Source organism: Anabrus simplex, chromosome X (genome assembly GCF_040414725.1).
Source record: "Anabrus simplex isolate iqAnaSimp1 chromosome X, ASM4041472v1, whole genome shotgun sequence".
NCBI lineage: Eukaryota > Metazoa > Arthropoda > Insecta > Orthoptera > Tettigoniidae > Anabrus > Anabrus simplex.
The window spans coordinates 19,605,105-19,622,764 of NC_090279.1; positions in this window are offsets into that span (position 1 = coordinate 19,605,105).

Genomic DNA, 17,660 nt, shown 5'->3' on the forward strand with positions numbered 1-17,660 from the left:
TTTTAATACTTCTTTAGTATTAGTCACCTCCTCTATCTGGACATTATCCTTGTAACCAACAATCCTTACATACTGTTGACTGAATACTTCTGCCTTTTGAAGATCCTCGCATACACACTCCCCTTGTACATTAATGATTCCTGGAATGTTTTTCTTGAAACCGGTTTCTGCCTTAAAGTACCTATACATATTCTTCCATTTTTCACTAAAATTAGTATGGCCTCCAACTATGCTTGCCATCATGTTATCCTTAGCTGACTTCTTTGCTAGATTCAATTTCCTAGTAAGTTCCTTCAATTTCTCCTCACTTCCACAGCTATTTCTTACTCTATTTCTTTCCAACCTGCACCTCCTCCTTAGTCTCTTTACTTCCCTGTTATAATATAGGGTATCTTTACCATTCATTACCACCTTTAAAGGTACAATCCTATTTTCACATTCCTCAACAATTGCTTTAAACCCATCCCATTGAATCGTAATAAATAAATAAATAAATAAATAAATAAATAAATAAATAAATAAATAAATAAATAAATAAATAAATAAATAAATAAATAAATAAATAAATAAATAAATAAATAAATAAATAAATAAATAAATAAATAAATAATCCGCAATATGCATATGATACTTTTCTGTTTGCAGTAAGTGATGAAAATCCACAGATATTGGCAAATTGATTGGTCAAAAAAAGTTCTGGGTTTAAACACGAAAAATACTAACTTAGTGACCGCAAGAAAACATGCCATTCAACCCATAAAGTTGACAGTACCTGACACATCACTGGATCATGTGCACTACTTTAGGTCTCTCACCAGCGTACTTGATCACAGCATGAGCAGTCCTGTTGAAACTAGTTCCCAAGGACTGCATTCAAGATAATGATTTAAATCCCGTGTCACTTAATTTTCTCTGTTCCTGTTTACTTCAGTGTTGTGTATGTCCTGTCTTATTTTATGGTGGTTTTGCTATTTGCTTTACGTCGCACCGACACAGATAGGTGTTATGGCGACGATGGGATAGGAAAGGCCTGTGTGTGGGAAGGAATCGGCAGTGGCCTTCGTAAGGTACAGCCCCAGCATTTGCCCCATGTAACAATGGGAATCTACAGAAAACCATATTCAGGGCTGCCGACAGTGGAGTTCGAACCCACTACCTCCCGGATTCAAGCTCACAGCGCGCGCCCATAACCGCATTACTAACTCACCCGGTTTACTTTATGTTGCTGACGCCTGCACACCATCCTTCGAGATGTGGGGCTACAGTACTCCGAGCTGGAGGTCACGTACAATATCAGAAAGTAGAGTACTTTGGTCATGTCATTGGAAATTGTGAGGTAATGTGGTGGTTTATACGTTTAGGGAATAATAATTTCAAACCAAATCCATCAAAGAACCAGACATATGCTTTTCACGTGGGGAATACTGAAAGTTGCAGGTGAAGTGATTGGGAAATGTACTGGAACACAGTGATACGCCTAAGTATCTGAGGTCAAGCTTTGCACTTATCACTGCTCCAACACCGAGGCAAAAGTCCTCTCACAATGCTTTGACATGATCAGATTGGGCCGCTCATCCAGAAACAGTGTCACAGCTGTATGGTATAAATCTGTACATGCCAAGAAGTTCTACGTTGCACTCGTAGAAGCTTACTGACTGATCGCAGGGTATCTAAAACCAACCAACTAAAACTAATAGCTCCACCTGACACTCGACGTGAAGTAGCCGCGAATGTGGAGACGTACAGTTCGCCCTCTCCATAGACATCAACTTGTCTACTTGCAGATCCAAATGAAACCATGTTTGAACCAGGAACCGCACATTCCTAGATCGCTTGGAACTTGAGAAACTTGAACAGAAGCTTCTCTGTTACTACGAAGAGTCCTGGACGACATGGAAGTCTTTAAACTGAATTGGGAGGTCCAAGGACAACGTAAAGAAAAACATCCCTCTGATACTAGTGCTAGTATCTGGTACTAGGCAGCACCACTCTAATATGTATCATTTTTCTTGTAATTTTTACTGTATTATGGGACTGGCTCAAATGAATAAGTGACCTCCTGCAGTTTATCTTATAGATGACATTTAAGGAAAGAGGAGTTGGGCAAAAAGGAGAAAATCTTGCGTACATAATCTACGAGAATGTTGTGGGCTTCGTTCCACCACACTTTTCCGACTTGCTGGGAACAAGAGTAGATCGCCGTGATGACAGCGGACATGCGATGAGGAAATTGTAGAAGAAGAAGAATTATTGCTAGTTTTATATCGTGATTATATATGTACAACATAGAATGCGATAAGCCTGAATTATTGCGCCTCTTGTATATTTAAATACAGTTTTAACAGTAAATATGGGCTAAATGTCACCGCTGACTGTTTCGAAACATTCGATGCGCCACAGCCGTGTGACGACACACAGCGCACTTCCGTCTCGGAATGCAAGAGAAACAGTGTTTCTTGATGGCGTCGTGGTAAATGAACCATGCTTCATAGCTAAGTCCAATTTACTAAAGAAAATGTTCGACGTTCTGACAACGAGAAAATATGAACTTCATGAAATGTTAACTAGCAAATGAACAGTACTTAGTAATCTACGTAAGCGAACTAACTTGAATAATTATAAAATACTGTACGTGCAGTTACAACACTTCATCGTCATCCTGGCAAGGAGAAAGGAAGAGGGTCAGTTTTGAGATCGTACCAACTGCGCGCGACTTATGTTACATAATCGTGTATTCTCTTTACAAGTTTCTGAGGCTGCTGGTGCTTCTTGTCGATAATTTAATATAAGTCAATTGCAGCCATGACATGGGTCTGTTATATTCTACCGCTTTTCCCACAGCATTGGGGTAGTGGGTGCAAGATGTGTCTCACATGTGGATTTGACTCTGTTTTACGATCTGATGTTCATCCTGACGCCAAGCCTACGTGATGGTATGTAATCACTATTGCGTGTTGGTAGTGTTGCATAAATATGAAGAGGAGAGTGTTGGGACAAACACCCAGTCCCCGAGTCAGAAGCAGTTAAAATCGTGACCCTGCCGGTATTGGAAGCCGGGACCCTCCGAATTGAAGGCCTGAACGCTGACCATTCAGCCAAGGAGTCGGACGGATCTCTTATATTTATTATGTTGCTCCTTGTTGTAGAAATAAGAAACACTTTTCGGTAAATTCAATCGTGCGGCACTTCTACGTCTGTATGCGCACCACCCAGCCTCCTCACGTCGTCTATCATCTCAAACAACCAAATTTTGGCGTCTTTGACTTATCGTATGTTGGAAAGGATTGTCAATTTCTCTTCACGTATGAACCCGGACCAGCTACAATATTATCAGACCGGAATGCATATATAGATACGTGACAAAATGGCTGTCACATTGGGCCACGTGTAGACGGCGTGTGGGGCGTGTTCACATTCAGTTCGGCTTATACCGCTCACGTGTGTGGTTGGTTGAGGTTATCTTGCTACTGGAATTCGCGATTTGTATTTTCCACCGAATCGGTCTTGAAAGCCCCAGAATAACGGCCGAGAGGATTCGTCGTGCTGACCACTCGACATCTCGCAATCTGCAGGCCTTCGGGCTGAGCAGCGGTCGCTTGGTAGGCCAAGGCCCTTCATGGCTGTAGTGCCATGGGGTTTGGTTTTGGTTTGTTTTCCACCGAATATTTTTATGTGTTAAATAGTGTTGCAGTGTCCTTTTATCGGTTATCAAGATATTTTTATGCGTTGCATTTTTTTAAGTATTTAGACGTTATTTCGTTAAGTGGTGTGAATGTGACAATTTTACAGATTTTACCTCCTTCATCTGTGAAGTTCAGAAGAAATTCGTTGAACCATTCAATGGAATAGTGAAGGAAGATTATGCATTGTTTGTGAAGGTGGATGATGAGTCATGTATTAAGGTTGCAACATTGAGATTTAAAGTTTCAAGTTCATTTGCAGTTCAAATGTTTCAGAAAAATGTGTGTTTGCCTACAGAGCATTTTAGTGCTTGTGAAGACCGGAAATATGACAGATGGACGAAGTTTTACACTTTGCTAAGTCATTTCACAAATTATTCTGATGATTCTTTCTATGAACCTTTTGAAAAAATGCACTTGAGTTAGACCTGTGAGTTTAATGCAGAGAGAATTGGTAAAATAAAATTTGTCCCGGAACAGTTAGAGCTCATTGTAATTAATCAAATAAGATACTCTCCAGAACTAATGATATGGGCAGTGACATTCTCTTATTATACCAAACTTTGATAATACATTTGGTGTTTTTAGTGATGTGGTCAGTGTTGGTGTTGGTACAGAGCCAGTCTGTAAATTATAACTACTAGAGACCAAATTTTCAGACCATAAAGAGTTGTTTCGTACAGAGAAGAAATTGTTACTAAAAATGGCTTTATAATTATCTAGGATGGCTCTGTATCCAACAACAATAGAGACAGGATGTATTATTAGCAGTAAAGTCTTTGATCGTAAGAATGTTGCTGATTTGTAATTGCTTAAATGTCAAGGTTTAGATGTTTCTGATGGCACAATCCATTTCCTAAAATTAGTTCAAAACTGGTGGTCAGTCTGTAATATACAGCATCCCATAAAAGATACATATACCAGGAATGAAGATGCTAGTCCAATTACTGGTGCAGGTAACATGAACTTTTCATTCCTTACATATTTAAAACATATATGGACTTAGGCACATGTCTTAAACAGAAAGAAGATTGACAAGTGAAACATACACTACTTTGATAAACATACTTACCACAGTGGTAGAACTGTGAAAATATATATTTTTAATTACCACAGGTCGTATGTGTTTACTACAAAATTGTAGACAGACAGTTCAGAGAGAAGATTTGGTGTCTACAGGAGATTGAGTGGTTGCACTTCTATTGCCTCTGTGGAATGAATTCTTGAGTCTGAAAGAAAGATCAAACTGTTAGGTGTATTAAAGATGAGGTCTGCAAAACTTCGTGAATTTACTTTGAAAGACTTTGCTCATAATATCTATAGCAATAGCCATGATACAGTTATTGATAATTTAGATGTGTTAGATCTTGCATTAGAAGAAGTAGTTCATATCAGAGTTCCCCTTGAAACTCAATGGATTTTAGTCTGCATTGCCAGCTACATCAGTTTGCAAGTGATTAAAATATTATGTAAAAAGTGTGATGTCTGCATTAAAATGTTGCAGGCTGAAAAGAAATTGCTTGTGGATAGTGACAGGGAAATGGTGATGTATTCCAAAGTAGTGTAGAGAGGTGGTTAGAAGTGTCCATCATTGATGGTCATGTCCTGTATGGCGGCCGTACCTTATGTGCTGAAGTGCTGCAGCACATTGCCTGTTGGAAAAATATTATCTACAATCAAATACAGTGCATTGGAAAAGGCGTCAGCCAAAGAATAAGAAATTATTCAACTCCCCTTACATCCAGGTAACTACTGGTGCGCTGCACGCCGGGTGCTGTGTGGTCACAGCTCAGCGAGAGCTAAGCTTTTAGCCAGAAACCAGGAACTCTGCCTTTTGCGCATGCGTGCGCAACTTTTTCGATACAAAGAGAATGTGTTCCGACAGGCTGTGGAAACAACAGCCAAGACATCACTTCACAGGGATTCTTCGTTCGACCACAGAGAGGCAGCACTAGCACTAGTCACACTTGCATTACGACCGATATGACAACGTGGCAGCTGGCACCCTCTTGACTCAGCGGTAGTATGTAAGAGGGGATCGCTCAAAGCAAACGGGAACACAAAATGCTGTAGAGCTGTTCACGCCAGGTCTTTTAATACCAAAGAGGATAGAATACCACCAACTTTCCTATTCCATAGCCACATTTGTAAATCGATGAACCTTAAAAATTGTATTTTTATGTTGTCAAAATAAGGACATGATATTGTGATTTTCTTTAATTAAAAATCTCTAGTTTATAAATGTCAATATAAAAACATAACATGTAATTTTGCGTTACGACGTCGCTGGTTTTATTTCAATGACGTTGGTAGCATTAAGAAGTTACGTTTTTGCGCGCTCACACCAAGTGTTTGAGTTGGTGAATATTTTGCCATTGAAGGTGTTATTGTGTGTTTAATTATATAGGTTTATAGTTTTTTATAAGGAATGTGTATATGTGTTGGGGTTGTTTGCGTGTTTGTTGAGTGTGGAAAACTCAGTGGAGAGCCCCCTGAAAACCACATACCACCGAGCGAATTCCCCGTGCGGTTAGAGGCGCGCAGATGTGAGCTCGCATCCGGGAGATAGTGGGTTCGTATCCCACTGTCGGCAGCCCTGAAGGTGGTTTTACGTTTCCCATTTTCACACCAGGCAAATGCTGGGGCTGTACCTTAATTAAGGCTACGGCCGCTTCCTTCACATTCCTAGACCTTTCCTGTTCCATCGCAGCCATAAGACCTATCTGTGTCGGTGCGACGTAAGGCAAATGGCAAAGAAAGAAAACCACACACCGGTATGTTTCTAAATATTTGTATTTTTTGGAGTGGGGATGGGTTACAGCCGCCACTGTGCAAACTGTTCAGAATTTTCTGTGTGTTAATTGGTTACAGTTACAAACCAGAATTTCCTAAGTTACAGAATCAAAGAGAGGCGGTGCTAGCAGTTTATGTAACCTTGATAAGTGTCATTGCAGTATGAATTTGAAAACGATGATTGAAATGTGCATTAAGGTGTTAGCAAATTGTTTATCAATAATTATGATTTTCTTATAAATACACTGTAATTGTGTATTTCAAGTATCACTAGGCTGGTGAATGTGTATTTGTTGGGAATGTTATTTCATTGTCCTATGTAATTTGTGTTTTTCTTATAATATGATGTGCATAGATCTGATTTACCAACGAATCTTGGTTTAATTTTGTCATTTTCAAAGGCGGTGCTACTGCAGTTGTTAATGAATGGGGACAACACTTTAGATCAAAACCACCGTCTAGACAAACAGCGTACGACGTACGAAATAGTTTTGAAGAACATAGATCTGTTATGGATGCACCGGGATCTGACCGCCCAAGAACAGTCACAATTGAGGAAAATGAATTGCGTGTATGTTTAGCTGTGAACCAACGAAAATCAACCAGACGATTAGCAAGTGAGCTGAATTTATCATGAGGGTCAATGCAAAGAATGTTACACAAACAGAAGTTTAAAATTAACATACCACGTTTACGACATGGGATACTTCAAGACGATCCTTATCGTCTTAAGTTTTGTGAATTGATGCTTGGCGAACAAAAAGATGATCCTAACCCATTCAATAGCATTCTGTAGCCTGATGACGCCAATTTTAAGTTAACGGACATAAATGCACGTACTGGTATACTGAGAATAAGTATCTTTTCTTAGAAGAACAAGTAAATCAACCTGGTGTGAGTGTCTGGGGGCAATATCATTATTTGGCGTATTTGGACCATGTTTTTTGACGGAACAGTTACAGTGGATAAGTATTTGGACATGCTTCAGAATTATCTGTTACCAGGACTTACAGCGTGTGCTGAAAACTTTCAAGAAAATTACTTTCAACGTGATGGGGCACCACCACATTTTGTCACTGCCGTCCGCGATTATTTAAATGAAACTTTCCATAGAAAAGTGATTGGTCGAAGGGTGACCTGCCTCCACGTTCACCAGATATCACGTGCATGGATTTTTTCCTACGTGATGTCGTCAAGGACTCTGTTTATTTTAAAAATCCTCGGACCATTGCTGAAATAAAAGACTATATACACGACGCATTTCATGATTTCGACAGTGATACCACACTATGCCATACAGTATGTAAATGCTCCAAAGACTTGAAAGATGTAGACAGAATACAGTTAGCATTGTTTGTATTTGTAATGAAACATAAATTCAATCTTTTGTTTAAATCAGTGTCCAGTGACTTTTGCGCCACCCTGTGTAGGGTATTTATTTCGAGCTCTTCAGAATTTAATGAGGAATAGTATATTGTGTGAATCTAAAACATACTTAGTAGTGGTGTTTAAATAACATTTACAATATCATTTTAGTGGGGCATGATTTCTGGATAACATTGCCATTGGTTGGTTATCGAGGAGGTCTGGATTTAAATTCTGAGCAATGAAAAGTGGTTTCCTGAAGAAATAAAATTTTTTACAGCTTATGGAACGAGATGTGTTATGTTTTCTGCAATAACTTGCGAGATCTTGATTGTTTTGTGACAAAGAGATTATGCGATTTTGTGCTAATCTTAGTTCATTTTGTATTTTAGAGATGCCATGAGTAGAATTTTTCTTCTGTTTCTTTTATATGTTGCAAATTAATAGTAATAAACTTGAATTGAAAGAGTGTTATTGTCTAAATCACAAAATGTATGAGGCATTCTCCTTTCTCAGTCCTAGCCAAACCCTCTTTGCTTTTTCAGATCAACGTCTGTGATTTTCCATACTTCTGCACTGATATGACTGGTGATCAACACGATCATGATCGTGTAGAGGAATGTTTCCCTTGCGATGTGTTGTGTCTCAATATCGCTAATGTGTTCTGGGGAAGCCACAAATGTCTACCTTCTCATGAAACAGCTCTTACTCTTGGAGGCCCAGCTTTCCAGCGTGAACTAAAACTCTTGATACCGCATTCCACATGCCGGATCAAGTCACCAATAGCACATGTGAGGCCTGTACCTCCTTATCTAGACCTCAGCAACTCCAAGTGAAACTTCTGGGAAATGCAAACTTCTCGATAACTTACCTGCTCTTTTGGCCCTAGTCATCCAAGACCAATAGCTTTCTAATCTGCACAGGGGAGTGTACCGTCACAAGCCAATAAAAGGGAAGATTGCCCAATGTTGTCGAGCGGTGAACGCAGGTCAGTGCTCACCCAGGTCTCATGGGAGACGTTTCCGTTAAGCCAGTATTGAATAGCTCTAGTTCCATGCTTTGTCACTATGCACTAGCGATAGGAAACAAGAGGACATCTCTCAAGTTTCTCGAGAACCTCTCAATGCTTTTTCTCACAAAAGCATGTCTCATGAGGCTCTCGAGGACATAAGCACGCACCTTACACCACAGTTACGTGGCACACTGAGAACGACAGGCTTTGACAGCGTGCGCAACGGGACAACAGGTCGTGTCGTGAATGGAAGTTTGGCCTTCTATTCACGGGGAAGTAAGTAGGTATGCAAAATCACACTTAACCTACGAGTAAAAGTCAGTCATTTAATTTAAGTCTAATCATTTGACTGCGATGCAGTTCTTAGAGTGCATATTGATAGCTACCAAGAGGAAATCATGGGCCCGTTAATATTTCAGAGATAACCCAGAAAATAAACTGCAATGCCATGTTAAAGAAGTGTATGTTCATGTTACTTTCATTACATCCTGTATTCAGAACTACGCTATTAACAATCTAACACGTTTATGACAGACAAAACTTGACTCTGGTAGTCGCAGCAAGATCACGTTGCCTGATTCGTCCAGTCAACATTATTGTATGATTCAATGTTTATGTTGCTCACTGTGTACATCTGTAAAGTGAATTATTTACAATAAATGGGGGATAGTGGGAGTATCTTCGAGCGAGTGTGAAGCGGACATCTGATTTTATGACATCTGCTCCAGAAATACACTGAAGAAAATGGAAATTGCAACACCCAGAAGGAGTGGTGATACATTGCTGCAATTGAACATGCAGGACGAGTGTTCGGTTGTGATTCGATTATTACACTTTCAGGTCCCTCTGACCGCAAGTTTGGACAACAATCAATACAGGATGTGCCTACCACGAGCTGCAATACATAGACGAATTCCTCGAGGCATGGAGTCAATAATGCCCTGGATCGCTTCCTGAAGAATTGCGAACCATGCTTGCTGCACTGCACGGGTCAGTCGTTCCAGAGTTGTGGGTGGCTGAGAACGGTTGTCCAGTTGTCGACCCATCATGTTCCACACATGCTCAATAGGACTGTGGTCCGGGGATCTGGCGGGCCATTCTAAGGTTGTGATGTCGTTGAGAGCTTCTCTGGAGATGCGTGCAGTGTGAACCCGGGCATTATCCTGCTGAATCATCCCATTAGCATTGTTCGTTATCATAGGGACAACCACTGGATTGAGTACCCTATCAACGTACTGTCGAGCAGTCATAGTGCCCTCAACAAGCACTAATTGTGATTTCACATTAAAGCCAATAGCTCCCCAGACCATAATGCTTGGTTTTGGCCCTGTGTGCCTCTCGACAATAAGATCTGGGCGGCCCCTCTCCCCGGTACGTCGGCGCACACGATTCCGGCGATCATTGCGGGCAAGACAGAAGCGCGATTCATCACTAAAGACGACCCTCTGCCATTCGTCGACCCACGTCGATCTTTCTCGATACCAGTCCAGCCTTACACGTTGCTGTTGTGGGGTCAATGGAACACCTTCTGCAGGGACACGGGCTCGTAAGCCAGCTGCATGCAGGCGATTACCAACTGTTTGTTGTGTAACGTGGGGTGCAACAGCTGCTCGAATTTGCGCTGTTGTTCCATGGGGTTCCATCCTGGCCATCCGAATGATGCGGCGATCCTCTCTCACAGTTGTCTGTCGCACTGGGCCTGTGCCAGATCTACGAGTGTAGGTACCGGTACCTTCATTTGACCACTGCTGCCATACACGTTGTACCGTAGATGCCTGTCGGCCAACACGTGCAGCGACAGTCCTTAGCGATAATCCAGCCTCACACAGCCCAATTATCCGAGCCCTCTCAAACGGCGACAGTTGTTGATAGCGTGCTCTTCTCTGACGTCGAGGCATGTTTTACGGGGCACACTTCACTGCACAGACTGCAAGTCAACTACGCCACACCAGAGTCCATATACTGGAGTTGATTCCTGCGCGACCAATCACGTGGGGAGACTTGTAGCAATAATCCAATGAGTCTGAAACTTTAATCGGTTACATACCTACATGGCATCATTCCATATCTAGAAAATCAACACAAACGACTCTATGCCATCATGGTGTTGCAATTTCCATTTTCTAAAATTACATACTAAGTAATTACCATTGCATATGTTCGAGAAATTTACATTTCATAATAAATATTACGTCTTTAAAATAATGTAAAAGGATGTTCCACTAATTCACAGCCCATGAAACCATTGCGAAAGTTTGATTTTTATTTTTGTGTTCATTTCTAACGATCATCTAAAGTAAGTTCTTTTCTATGTCATTCCTTTATGTGTTCATATAAACTTAAATATAAGATCAAAAGAAATAATCCAAGTGTTCCAGGACAGATCAACAAAAATTGCCGTTGTTTAAAATAACCCGAATGCCGCACTTTGAACTAGAAGTTCTAACACCAACATTTTGTTGCAATTCGCAAAGGTGCTCAAGGGAATGTGGCACTATTACATTTATTTCGAGATGCTTTGAGATTCTCCACATTTTAGCCATTTTTCTCTAGACTCTCGAGGAAAAGAAATTCTCGTCCGTACTGTGCACAGCTTGGTAAGAACGAGGTATGTACTGGCGGGAAAGGTTCCTAATTAGCTGTGCAGTCGGCTTTTGCATGCCGAATGTTGAACTGTCTTGTGCGATATTTTAGCTGACGCCGTTGATTTAATGTATTGTATTCCTTCGGAAGTGTATTGTCTCCGTATGTTAGGTGATGGCAAGTCCTAAAACAAGGTTGTTCATAGGGAATGTAATTGCTTTTCGTGGTTTAGAAAAGAGTGCAATTTCCTTTAGCTTGCCTTTCATTCTAGCAAGTAAACGAGCTTCAGTGTTAAGGAGATAGACCCATTAGTCTAACGTCTTTTCTACTTAAGACCTTGGAAAGACTGGTGGATAGACATATCAGGGAGAAAGTATTAAGAGACTTTCCCCTGCATTCTCATCAACATGCATATCAACCAGGGAAGTTGGTTGAGACGGCACTACACCAGCTGGTTTCTAGGCTGGAGAGAGCCTTGGATCAGTAACAACTTGCTATGGTTGTATTCCTAGATATAGAAGGGGCCTTTAACTATACATCTTTGGGCTCCATAGAACGTAGTCTAGAGAGAAGAGGAGTGAGCAGTATGCTCATAAAATGGAGTATGGCCTCACTGCAGGGCCGTCAAGTTCTGTTTACTCTCAACGCTGTAATGTTGAGAGCTAATAAAGACAGGGGGTGTCCACAGGGAGGAGTATTATCACCAACATTATGGTGTCTGGTAGTGGACGAACTACTTACCAGGTTAAATGTTGGAGGAATATACGCCCAAGGCTATGCAGACGACATAAGCCTGATGGCGGTAGGAAATTTCCCCAGTACGGTTTCCGAACTCGTACAGAGCTCTCTACGTAGGGTGGAAAGATGGTGTCACGAGACAGACTTGTCGGTTAATCCCGATAAGACGGAGCTCGTGGTATTTACCAGGAGGAAGAGGCTAGACGGACTGTCAGAGCCTTTCCTATTCGGAAAAAAATTAGTTAAGACAACCTCGGTTAAGTACCTAGGGGTAATCCTTGAGGCAAGACTGAGTTGGAAGAAACATATAGATCATAAGGTGGATAAGGCTCGCAAGATTATGTGGGCCTGTCGCAGGGCCGTCGGGAAGTCTTGGGGCCTAAGACCTAGGGTGGTCCAGTGGCTCTATATCTCCATTGTACGGCCCACGATCACCTATGCATCTATAGTCTGGTGGCCAGGCTCAGAGAGTAAAACTGTGAGCACCAAGTTAAACAGTGTCCAAAGACTTGCGTGTCTAGGAATAACAGGGGCACTGGATACTACACCATTATGTGCAATGGAGGCCATCCTAGGTTTTCCCCTCTTACATTTATATGTTAAGGTAATAGCGGGAATGAGTGCCTATCGCCTTTGGTCACTCGGAGGATGGTCCTTCAAAAACCCGAATAGAGGTCATGCCTCTATTCTTACAAGGCTTCACCAGACTTGCCCTATGACAATGATGATCGGGGATCTGATGAAGCCTAGCTTTAATTTGAATTATAAATTCACAGTGGTGATACCCACAAGGGAGGAGTGGGCCGCGGACGCTGGGGCCCGTCCTAAGTCTCGGGGCTGTACATGGTACACAGATGGCTCGCGGACGGAGGCGGGCACAGGCGCCGGGGTCTGGGGGCCTAAGACAAGGCTCTCCCTTCCTATGGGTAAATATGCTACTGTTTTCCAGGCTGAAGTATACGCAATACTAGCCTGTGCTTTAAATATATGGAAAATGCCTGGACACAGAAGACACATCACTATATGTAGTGATAGCCAGGCAGCGTTAAAAGCACTATGTGCAGTTAAAACAACATCAAAACTGGTATGGGAATGCCAAAGGATGTTAGATCAGCTGTGTGAGCTTAGCTCAGTTACCTTATTATGGGTTCCTGGGCACACAGGAATCTGTGGAAATGAAGAAGCTGACAAACTAGCGAAACAGGGCTCAATAGGTTCCTTCACAGGACCAGAGCCCTTCCTGGGAGTGTCACTCCAAAGTGTGAGACTGGCAATATCCCAATGGATAAACCAGTCTCACCTAGATATTTGGAAGAGGTTAACCATAGCAAGACAGGCACGTGAACTTATCAAAGGGCCTAGTCAAAGCTATAAAAAGGTCCTAAAGAATTTGAATAGGACCAGAATGAGAATGGTAGTTGGACTGTTAACAGGCCACAATACCTTACAGAGACACCTACACATCATGAAAATCACCCAGGATCCGATGTGTAGAAGATGCGGTAAGGAGGAGGAGACCTCCGCGCATGTGTTATGTCAGTGCGAGGCTTTTGCAAGCACTGTACATCGATACCTGGGCTCACACTTTGTGAGCCTGGAGGACATCAGGAATGCCAAAATCCGGACACTGGTATCCTTTATAGGAGCACTAGGGCTGGACTAGGCAAACCCGTTCAAGGGACAAAAAGGGTATTCATAGACCTACGTGTGGAGCTCTGCGAAAACAGGGCTCACCCATTTCTTATCTATCTATCTATCTTCAGTGTTAAGGAAACATCAGCCATTTATCGAGAAAATCAGAAGGGAGAAGATAATGGGATGAAGTTATCCACTCTGGGTAAAATGGAGCAGTGAATAATGGAAACTTGCTAGATGATACAGGTAAGTGCATCATCAGACGGAATTAGGCGATCTGCAATTTATAAATCTCATATTCGCTGTCCTGTATTGACAACAGTATACGCATTGGTGTTGAATAAGGTGGATCCAGAATCATTTCGTTTCAAGGTTGCTGTATTACAAGGCGAGTCGCAAACGTCTGAGGTAAGTATTGCTTTCAATAGGCTTTAAATTTAATAAGTGTGAAGAACATGGAAGAAACTAAATTCTGCTTAAGAGATTGGTGTACCAGAGAACTTTAGCAGAGAAAGACAAGAGATCGGTCCTTTTTTTAGATGAAACGTTTTTCCGTCCATCCTATACTGTAGTGAAGTTTTGGGAGTATTATTCACTAGACTTTCTATCTTTGGACAGTGCAGGTCAGAGGAAGATCATATGCAGGTAATGAGAACCGGTTTGTACCCTGCGCACTCTGCATGTTCAAATCGAAAACGAAATGTTATTACCATGGTGAAATGAAGGTATATAACTTCATGACTTGAAGTTGGTACCAAACATATCAAGTGTGACAACGTGTTGTACTACACCCATCAGATTAATGAAGTACCTTCAACATCTGGCAATAAATACGAATTAAGAGAACTAGCTAATGGCATATTGGAGTACTGTGAAGCAACTAATTGCTGACACAAATATGTACCAGGTACTCAGGGGTAAAGAGTGCATCACCACAGTGCTTTTGCAGCCGTTACAAGTGAGGAATGGAATGAGTATGAACTTGCATACAAGTTAAGAGTTGAGTACTGGATGAGGAATGTGTAGCTCGGAGAACTCATCATACATGTTGGTAGTGACAGGAATAGCGATTCAATCTCTGAACATGATAGTTCAGTGCACAATGGTAGAGAGTTCTACTCTTCTGGCAACTTAATTGCATTCTGAGATCACATCTGAAGTGGGTATTCATTGTTTAATATGATGATTTAGAATCACTGCTTTTAGAAGTGTATTCTTACAGTAAAATTTTTCTCATAGTGTTAACAGCTGGCTATGACCGTTGCGCTTCACTACATCGGTAACGTTGCGTTCACAGCATCCCCTCTCATGCTCGCCCAGCTGTCACACTAGTACTTAAATCACTTGGCTTCAACTTGTGCTATACATGGCAGGTAGCCAAATTTACATCACGAAACACACTGCTGGGGGAATACTTAGAAGATTTTCCCTTGCCTGCTAAATCCTAAGTGACTGGCGAGGTGTATATCCAGTTCATCTGTCTGTAAAGGTATTTTCTTACCCTTAAACATAGTGAGGAGTAGGATTACATTGTTTGTAAGGTTCTCCTGAAACGGAAAGTCAGATGCCTTGTAATCAAACTGAGTGGAAATTCCTCCACGCAGAATAGTTCTACCACTCTGTCAGGGAGTCGGATTATTTTCCACTACCCGACACTCGGCGTAGAGTTGCTGGCAGTATGGTCTGTTCCATTACCATAGGGAGATACCCATCTCATCCTGTGCGTATAAAATGGTTATGAAATTTAAAATATTATGGTATGAAAATGAATCAAATATATCATTAGGCCTCGAAGTGATGGCATTTGGTACAGTGCGGTTTGTCTGGAAAGAGTCGGAAACTGGTCACAACATGCTGTTGGGTAGAGAAGGAGCGAGCCCACCTCAAGTTAACTCCAACTCAGGATGCCTCTGACTTAATGGCTGGGATGCCTAAAGCACTTGTAACGCCAATACGACACATATTAGGTTAAGTTCAAAAGATAAATTTAACAATTGTTAGTTTCACAAATCGCCCACCGTTTGTTGTATTACTCTAATTTATTTCAGGATAACGCACACCATTCAACGTGAATGAGCACACTCTCTCAGTTGGACAGGGTGCTCTCACCTCACACAGAAGTTGCTTGCCGATGGCTGGGTTTGAATGAAGGAATACGGGCCACACGACACACGATGATCGGTCCTTGGTTCATCTCCAGAGAAATTCCACAATCGCAAATAGAGGAGCTAAGCCGGTCCCACAACCACGGAGGGTCTCCCCTTGGGTTAGAACCAGCATTGCTCCCCTACTAGGGGTCAATTACCCCTGGTATATTAGGGGTACAATTGTTATTTTGCGGATTTAGCATAAGAGAGCGAGCCTAACAACACAGTCGTCATCTAGAGGGGCCTAACTACACTTTAACAGCTAGTTGCCCTTCCCGTCGCCTAAGAGAACAAGGCTGACCTCATGGAGGGGCCTAGCCTTAGTTTTACGGCTAGATGCTCTTCCTGACGTAGACAGTCGTTATCTTGGAGGGGCTTAACATTAAAGGACGTAGTTTTACAGCGAGATACCCTTCCCGAAGCTATCTTGAGTAGTAGGACAATGATGATTCTCGCGACGTTATCTTATGTAGTAGGGCAATGTAGAATCGCATAAGAGAGCACAAGTAACTACATGGAGGAGTATAACTACACAGGACTATAGTTTCACGGCCAGGTGCCCTTCCCGACGTGAATTGCACAAAATGGTGGCTATACACAGGTTCTTATGAGACTAATTCCTAGAACCTGGATTAGAGGTTACTGTGGAAGATGCCGGTTATACATAGGCATTATAAGACTTCCCAGGGGCGCTTGCGCAAGATGGCAGCTATACATAGACTCTTACAGAGAAAGATGACGGCTATGGACGATTGCGCAAGATGGCGGTTATACATGGGCTCTTATAGAAAAAGATGCCGGTCATAGGCGATTGTAAAAGATCGCGGCTATACGTGGGCCATAATAGAGAAAGGTGACGGCCATGGCGATTGCACAAGGTGGCGGCTTTACATGGGCTCTTATAGAGAAAGATGACGGCCATAGGCGATTGCACAAAATGGTGGCTATACATATGCTCTTATAGAGAGAGATGACGGCCATGCGGGATTGCACAAGATGGCGGCTATACATGGGCTCTTATAGCATCCTCCTCTTCCGACGGGACACAGCCGCCCTCCTCCTCCTCATCTGTATAGCAAAAGGCAAAATGGCACGGGACACATCCACCCTCCTCCTCTCCCTTATCCGTATAGCAAAAGGGCACGGGAAACAGCCGCCCTCCTCCTCCCCCTTATCCGTATAGCAAAAGGGCAAAAGGGCACGGGAAACAGCCCCCCTCCTCCTCCCCCTTATCCGTATAGCAAAAGGGCAAAAGGGCACGGGATACAGCCGCCCATCCTCCTCCCCCTTATCCGTATAGCAAAAGGGCAAAAGGGCACGGGAAACAGCCGCCCTCCTCCTTCTTATCCATATAGCAAAAGGGCAAAAGGGCACGGGATGCAACCGCCATCCTCCTCCTTATCCGTATAGCAAAATTGCAAAAGGGCAAAATGGTTCCTCTTCCTGGCAAAAGGACAAAAGTGTTTCACTTCATTATCTGTTTGGCTAAAGGCTAAAAGGGCTTCTCCAAAAAAAGGGGAAAAAGGCACCTTTTTCTGGCAAAAGGGCAAAAGTGTTTCTCTTCATTATCTGTTTGGCTAAAGGCTAAAAGGGCTTCCTCCTCCTAACAAAAGGGGAAAAGGCACCTTTTTCTGGCAAAAGGGCAAAAGTGCTCCTCCTCCTTACAAAAGGGCTCCTCCTCCTTACAAAAGTGCTCCTCCTCCTTAC